This window comes from Bubalus bubalis, chromosome 2 (assembly GCF_019923935.1).
Source record: "Bubalus bubalis isolate 160015118507 breed Murrah chromosome 2, NDDB_SH_1, whole genome shotgun sequence".
NCBI lineage: Eukaryota > Metazoa > Chordata > Mammalia > Artiodactyla > Bovidae > Bubalus > Bubalus bubalis.
The window spans coordinates 139,806,965-139,814,924 of record NC_059158.1 but is presented as its reverse complement, the minus strand read 5'-3'; positions in this window follow the sequence as shown (position 1 = coordinate 139,814,924).

The following is a 7,960-nucleotide window of genomic DNA, read 5'->3' as shown; positions in this document are numbered from 1 at the left end:
CTTTCTTCAATTTAAGTCTGAATTTGGCAATAAGGAGTTCATGGTCTGAGCCACAGTCAGCTCCTGGTCTTGTTTTTGCTGACTGTATAGAGCTTCTCCATCTTTGGCTGCAAAGAATACAATCAATCTGATTTCAGTGTTGACCATCTGGTGATGTCCATGTGTAGAGTCTTCTCTTGTGTTGTTGGAAGAGGGTGTTTGTTATGACCAGTGCATTTTCTTGGCAAAACTGTATTAGTCTTTGCCCTGCTTCATTCCGTATTCCAAGGCCAAATTTGCCTGTTACTCCAGGTGTTTCTTGACTTCCTACTTTTGCATTCCAGTCCCCCATAATGAAAAGGACATCTTTTTTGGATGTTAATTCTAAAAGGTCTTGTAGGTCTTCATAGAACCGTTCAACTTCAGCTTCTTCAGCATTATTGGTTGGGCATAGACTTGGATTACTGTGATATTGAATGGTTTGCCTTGGAAATGAACAGAGATCATTCTGTCGTTTCTGAGATTGCATCCAAGTACTGCATTTCGGACTCTTCTGTTGACCATGATGGCCACTCCATTTCTTCTGAGGGAAATTTGCTGTACCTCTACTTAATAGCTCATCAGATCTTTAGCTTTCCTATCTCAACTTCTTCTTGTCCAGCATAATAAAAGGAAGTGCTAAATGTGTTTGTTACCTGGGATTATTTTAGGTATGGTTAACAGGCTCATAGGAGATATCTATATTGCTATATCTATGTCTCACATACATATGTACATGCCATACTTATTTCCAGTAATCCTAACGATAATTTAATTCAGGCCCTGAAGTTTCCATTTGTCTATAATGTACAACTGTTTATTATATACATTTATTATATATTGTACTATATATTTTCATGATGTAATTAATAGCTTTTATGCATTTGACTGCATATGATATTTGTCCTAAGAGTATTTCAAGGTACATTTTTTTTGGAGCTGAATATGAAAGCCATCTGAATTTCAGTAGCATACTTCAAATTAGAAGTGGTTTTACTCATTTTCCCAATTAAGAGTACTTTGAATGTTATGTGTGTAAGTGTTCTGAGAAAAGAATTTATGCATGAATCTGAATTCAGGGCACATTAAAAATATATCTACCCTAGAGCATTTTTACCTTAAATGTATTTCTTTTTGTACATATGGCATCATTTCAAAAACTTCTTTATGTAGTGCATTAAAGTGGTAGTTTTCCTTTGAAACAAAAATGAGTAAAATTTGTTTTGTTCATGCTTAGTATCCTTATAATTGAAATTTAGAGATTATTTTTAAAAATGTTTTCTATAAGAATTTTCATGACATAAAAATTTAGGAATGTCAAGTGATATATACTTTTTACTATTGTGAATTCCTTATTATTAATGAATGAAGGAGAGTTACAAAGTGAACTCCTTTGAGTAATTTGCTAGTCACCCTCCATTTTACCTAGAGCCCAGTAAAAGGTGTATCTGGAGACTTCCCTGTTGAACAGGTAGCTAGGACTCATGCTCGCAATGCAGGGGCCCAGGTTTGACCCCTGGTTGAGGAGCTAGATCCCACATTTCACAACTTATTAAAAAAAATGGTTCAACTAAGACTTGGCACAGCCAAAATAAATAAATATTAAGATGTACCTGTTAAGTTTTTTATCTTGTAGTATATGATATCTTGGTGTATTTGGGTCAAGTACTAACTTAACTGGATTGTTGAGTTAACATCACACTTGCATCAAATGGCTTATAAATCCAAGGCAATAGTCATGTGTGTAGCAAATAACAAGAGGATGTCAATGGCATCCAACAGTAAGCATTTATTCTCATACTCATGGGTCAGCTGGGGTGGCTCTTCTTTAGTCTTGGATCTATGAGAGAGCTGGGAGAGCTTTGCTTCATGTATCTAATTTGGGAACCCAGAAGCTGTTGATACTGGGGCAAGTTTTTCTCAGGGCAAAGGCTGAAAGAGAGCGAAGAGAACCCACACTTTCTAGGGGCTGGAGCATTGTCACTTCTACCCATATGCCCAGGTCATATAGCTAGCATCAATGGAGTGGGAAAAATAATTTCCCTAATAGTACGTAGGAGCAAAATGTTTGATAAACTATAATCTGCTACAGATTGTACGTGGGCTTCCCAGGTGGTGCTAGTGGTAAAGAATGCACTTGCCAATTCAGGAAACTCAGAAGACATGGGTTCAATCCCTGGGCTGGCAAGAAACCCTGAAGTAGGAAATGGCAACCCACTCCAGTTAATCTTGCCTTGAAAATTCCATGGACAGAGGAGCCTGGCAGGCTACAGTCTGCAAAGGAGCCTGGCAATCATGTCTGAAAGAGTCAGACACTACTGAGCAACTGAGGACAATAGCACAAAATACTGCAGTTTGTAAGTAATTTTGTATTTCTTCATCATAATTTGATAATTTTACACTTTTTTCTATTCACTGAATTTTCATTAGGACTAGAACCCCTGGCTCTTCATAAATGGTTTGTCTTCAAAGTAGTGATCTTGGGTTTCAGATTAATGAAAGAGTATGTGTCCTTCCTTCATGGAATTCTTGGCCAGAGTACTGTGTGTCTGATGGTATTTGTCACCTGCTCATGGTCTTGCTCTTAATATGCACATCTGACAAACTATTTCACAGACATCACACCCAACATCTATGGACTCATTTTAATATTTATGTTTACATCTTTAAAAAATATAGTTTTTATTTGAAATGACTCGCATAGGAAAATTACTTAATCTTGTCTTGGGTGTATTTATTTTCTATTGTTAAATAACAATTACTACAAATTTTGTTATACAAAATAATATACATTTATTTTCTTCCAGTTTCCACGGGTTAGGAGTCCAGGCACATCATAGCTGGGTCTTCTGCTTAGATGTGAGACCCTGCAAAGAAGGCATCAGCCAGACAGATCCTTTCAGAAGCTTGGCATTCTCTTCTGATTTCATGTAGTGTTTGCAACATTGTTTCTTGCAGTTATGGACTGGGATCCCTAGCTCACTGGGGGCTACTCTGAGCTCCCAGAGACACCTGAAGTCCCTCCTCACAGTCTCATCACAGGCCTCCTCACAACATGGCAACTTACTTCTTCAAAACAAACAGAATCCCTTGCTTCAGTCTGCTGAACTGCAGGTTTATATAATGCAGTGTAATCACACAAGTTATTACCTATCACCTTTGCCAGGGTGTTCAGTCGCTAAGTCATGTCTGACTCTTTGTGACCCCATGGACTGCAGCACGCCAGGCTGCCCTGTCCTTCACTAGCTCCTGAAGTTTGTTAAAATTCATGTCCATTGAGTCGGTGATGCCATCCAACCATCTCATTCTCGGCCACCCTAGTCTCCTCTTGCCCTCGATCTTTCCCAGCATCAGGGTCTTTTCTAGTGAGTCATCTCTTTGCATCAGGTGGCCAAAGTATTGGGGCTTCAGCTTCAGCGTTAGTCCTTCCAATGAATATTTCAGGTTGATTTCCTTTAAGATTGACTGGTTTGATCTCCTTGCAGTCCAAGGGCTCTCAAGAGTCTTATCCAGCACCAAATTGCCATACACTGTAACCTCATTAAAGGGAGATTATTTCACCACTTTTGCCATATTCTTTTAGATAGAAGAAATCAGCAAGTCCCTTTCCCAAAGAGTGAAGTTTATACAAATGTTTGAGTCATTTATAAAGGTCATGTTAGAATTCTTCCTGCTAAGTTGCTACATTCCTGTCTGACTCTTTGCAACGCTATGGACTGTAGCCTACTAGCCTCCTCTGTCCGTGGGATTCTCCAGGCGAGAATATTGGAGTGCGTTGCCATTTCCTATTCCAGGGAATCTTCACAACCCAGGGATTGAACCCATGTCCCCTGTGTCTCCTGCATTGGCAGGTAGTTTCTTTATGACTAGTGCCACCTGGGAAGCCCAGAGATTCTGCCTACCACACATCATAATCTACCAAACAAAGGCCACAGACCTAGCACTTGGACGAATCATATTTATCTTGACAAATTCCACTTCCTCTAACCAGTATCCAGCACTGAGGCATTGAAAACAGTAGGTGATTAGTGGCGCCAAAGCTAATCTAATCTTCCTAAGGACTAACTCAAAGAATCTTAATCTGAACCTAAGAAATATTATCAATGGTGGAATGGGCATAGAAGTGGGTAGATTCTTCTTCAAAAAATAGGAAAAAGAGAATAAAACAGCTAACAGTAACACCTAGGTTTTAAAATCATGCCTAGCTTGTGTTTGACAATCCTTCTGATAGCCCAAATACTATAAATTTAGTTGACGATAACAGAACAGATGGAAAAAACATATGGCTTGTAGGTAGTGTGTGGTGGTTGATATTTGCGGTACATTAGGGGAATTTATTTTATTTTGTCTCTTTCCTTGTGTAACTTTATGATACTTTATCAAGTAAATTTTATAAAGCCTTTTTGACTTACCTATGTTATAGCTATTAAACTCTCTTTGTGACTTGAACATTACATTAAAAAAAAGATTAGTTTCATAATTATTTCACAGCAGGCATTTAGATACACTGGCAGGAAGACTGTTTCATTCAGGAAAGCATATATGTAGCCACTTGGTATCATGTAGAATCCTTTGATAGAAATTATACAGGTAAAAGAGGTGAAAGTTTGAGGAGATTAATTCATTGAAGAACTATTGATGAAGGTCAGATTAACCAACATTCAGGTTAGACTTTATCTAAAATCCCATTAAAACCCCATAGATCTTCATTAATGCTGATTGCTATAGCTTCACGTTTTCTAAAGAAACTTAGTCAACAAAGCAGGGGGTACTGACAATGCCGCTTTTTGATGTTGTAAATAGTAAGAAAATTTTAATGTATAGAAAGTGACATAAACACACTTGTTGAAATATGACCCTCAATTTGATTTTTGGGGCTAGACAACAGCCCTGGAAGCCCTCTATCTCTTTGAGATTTATCTGAATTGAAATGCAACTTTCTGATATTTGCCTATTAGTAATATTGTTATTTAAAAATAATCGAAGAATTTATATTTGTAAAAGGCTTTTCAAAGGACAATATGAGAAGAGAAAACTTCTCTTTAGAGGGAGTAGGGATAAAGGTAGACTTGGGCAATTTAATATAAATGAGCGTGTGTGAGAATTCCTACTAATTTTGACTATTTAACACTGCTGCTAAGTCTGCTAAGTCACTTCAGTCGTGTCTGACTCTATGCGACCCCATAGACAGCAGCCCACCAGGCTCCCCCGTCCCTGGGATTCTCCAGGCAAGAACACTGGAGTGGGTTGCCATTTCCTTTTCCAAAGCATGAAAGGGAAAAGTGAAAGTGAAGTCACTCAGTTGTGTCCGACTCTTTGAGACCCCATGGACTGCAGCCCACCAGGCTCCTCTGTCCATAGGATTTTCCAGACAAGAATACTGGAGTGGGTGGCCATTGCCTTCTCCAATTTAACACTAATGAGGCCATATTAAAAATAAAAATTGAACTCTTGGCAATAGTTCTTCTCTAGGATTCATTCAATTTCTTGACATGACTCTTTCCTTTGCCTTATCTCTTACATCAATATATTGACAATGTATTCCTGGTTATCTTAGTAAATGAAGCACTTTCTTTTAATCTCATCTATATTCCTTTTCCTTAAGTAGATGAATTTATGGATTCTCCTTGTTTCCCTGCTTTTGAACACTCTGATACACAGGCACACAAACCACTGGAGTAGAATGAAAAGAGATGTTTTAGACTATCTCATTCTCTAATAAAATATCAATTTATTGTGTATATATATATCTTGCCCCCTAAAACAAACATGTGAAATAATGTATTTAGGCACATTTTAAACTTTCATATATATAAAAATATGTTCAGGTTTAACTAGTCAGTAGTATTCATTTTGAATATTATTAAAAGAACCAAATACATTTTCATCTTCTTTAAATTCTATAATTTTACAATAGCATATTTAATCGTATTCACAAGTAACTGGAAAGACTCATTGGAAAAGACCCTAATGATGGGAAAGACTGAGGGCAGGAGGAGAAGGGGATGACAAAGGATGAAATGGTTGGATAGCATCACTTACTCAATGAACATAAGTTGAGCAAACTCCTGGAGATACTGAAGAGCAGGGAAGCCTGGTGTTCTGCAGTTCATGAGATTGCAAAGAGTCGGAAAGGACTTAGCAATTAAACAACAATTGTAAGACAAGGTTTCTTTTTTAATAAAAAAAAATGGCACAAAACTTAAGTACAGTAAATTGAGAATCATAAAGTACATTTTGGCTCAAAAGTCAACATTAATCTCTATTTTGTGAATATTAACATCCTCCCAAGTTCCACTGTAGTCATTTTCTCTTAAGAAATTTTATGTTTTAACATGTCTTAATGAATTTCACTGTGGCTTCAAATCAAGGTAAATGAATAATGTATTGTTTTGAAAAGAAGTTGCATAATCTTGCTATTCCAGTGTTTACTTCTTGTTTTCCAAGATATTCTTTACCTTTAGTTTGATCTAGTTTCCTTTTTGTTTTCCATTTCTTCCTATTCAGCAAAGAGAAATGGGTTAAATAATTTTCTAGTCACTCCCAGGCTTATGAAAATGTGTCTTAAATCCAGTTTTTTATCTCCTTAATCTTTTCATAAAATAAGCTCATTGTAAGTAACAGTCCAAATGGATCAAATAAGTACATTACCTCATTGATGGATATATACAGTGATCCTCACACAGCCTTGTTGAGAGGAGTGCCTGAGTTTACTTACTCATGAAGTTTTCATTATTTTAAGCTTTTTTTTTTTTTTTTTTCTGGGAAACATAATGCTACCAAGTATCCTTATTTGCTGAGCTCAGCCACTTCCTTCCTGGTCTGATTCATTGTTGCCAAAACCAAATCCCTTTCCTACAACAAGCTGAAATTTCTGTCAGTGCAATGACAGCATACTGTGCCACTCTACTTGTCTTAAAATATAAACTACAAAGGATGGATGGTCAAAGTTTTGTACATTGTGCTAAGATCATTTGAAATGAATCCTTTTTCTCTGTACTTATGTCACAAGGATGGTAAAATTAGATTCATTCATTTAAAGCTGTTTCTGATATTTGGAGATTATTTTTTTATTTTTTTAATTTATAATTTTTTGATACATAAATCATTTATATGATTCCAAAGTCAAGATTCTGTAACAAAGTATATTCTTAAAAGTCACACTTTTTATAAAAATCCCTGCCATACTTATACTCCAAAGGTTACAATTTTTATTAGTTTTTGGTTATGCTGCCAGTTTCTTCTTTGCAAATGGAATTAAATATGTGTGTATACATACCTTTTTATCTATTTCTACTGATATATGTGTGTGTTTATGCATGTGTGCATGTGTACTCAGTCACTTGTCATGTCTAACTCTTTGTGACTCTATGGATTGTTCCCACCAGGCTCCTCTGTCCCTGTGATTTTCCAGGCAAGAATACTGGAGTGGGTTTCCATGCCCTTCTCTAGGGGATCTTCCCCACCCAGGGGTAGAAACCACATTTCCTGTATTACAGTCAGATTCTTTACCCATTGAGCCACCTGGGAAGCCTGTGTATATGTATACATGTGTATATTATATATACACATATACACAGATTTTATGCATATGTTTAATATATATATGTGTGTATGTGTGTGTATATATACCCATTCTTTCTGTATCTTGACCTTTGTCACTTTGCAGTGTAGCCTAAAAATCACCAATATTAATATATGGTCTTTTAATTATTCCTTTATGAAGCTGTACAATATTCCATTGTATAATGTGCTATAGTTTGTTAAACTTGATTCTATCAATGGATAATAAGGTAGTTTCTAATATTTTGCTATCATAGATAATATTAAAATAAATACTGTAAATACTATAGCTCTGTTTATTTTTAAAGTCCACAAACTCTAGAATACTTTCCTCTGAGTAAATCCATTGATTTTTTTAAACTTTATTTTTAATTGGAGG